Source organism: Arachis ipaensis, chromosome B10 (assembly GCF_000816755.2).
Source record: "Arachis ipaensis cultivar K30076 chromosome B10, Araip1.1, whole genome shotgun sequence".
In the NCBI taxonomy this organism is placed as follows: Eukaryota; Viridiplantae; Streptophyta; class Magnoliopsida; order Fabales; family Fabaceae; genus Arachis; species Arachis ipaensis.
The window spans coordinates 132,161,530-132,162,392 of record NC_029794.2 but is presented as its reverse complement, the minus strand read 5'-3'; positions in this window follow the sequence as shown (position 1 = coordinate 132,162,392).

The window sequence follows — 863 nt, the reverse complement described above, 5'->3', positions numbered from 1 at the left end:
CCCTCCCCGAGAACCCACCACCACCCCAACTCAGAAAATCATAACTCAGAAAATCAAAATAATCAAAACTCAGCAACAATAATCAACAAATTCAGCAACAACAATAATCAAAACTCAGCAATAAGCAATAATCAAAACTCAGCAACAATTCACAAAAAATTCAGAAATTCTACAACAAAAATCCAGTTCACAGAGGAAGAAGAAGAGTGGCGGATCACAGGCGGCAGGGCGGCGGTACAGCGGTGGCGGCGGTGCAGTGGTAGCGAGGACCCTTCCCCTTCCCCCTCTTCTTCCCGAAACCCCCTCCCCCCTCTTCTCCCTTCGCGTTCATCTCTAATAACACAAGCACAACCAACACTATCATCCGAACCAAAATAACTAGCATCACAATTAATCTTAAAAGTACCAATAGATGGGGGATTCCAAAAACCATTTAGAGTAGAGGGAAGGGACATACGTTGTAATTCAAAAATATTTCTAAGCTCCTTTTCTGAAGTTAATGCCAGACAAATCACTTTTTCCGGAGGCCAAGTTTCATGGGGATTAAAGATGTCATTATTCCTTGCTCGCCATATCCACCAAAGTCCCGAAAAGAACTTGAACGGATGCTCTCCGCTATGATACAAGAACCAGTTCTTCAAATCCAAAGGATGACAAGAAATATCCAATCTATGCCAGACAAGCTGAGCTTTTGGACAATCCCGAATACAATGTAAAACCGATTCCTGGCTAGAAAGACATCTTGGACACCTATCCGATGATGACATCCCTCTTCTAAAGCGAAAACTTAGAGTAGGAAGAGCATCCTTAAGACACAACCAAGCCAAAAACTTATGCTTTTCCGGAACAAGTTGACGCCAAAG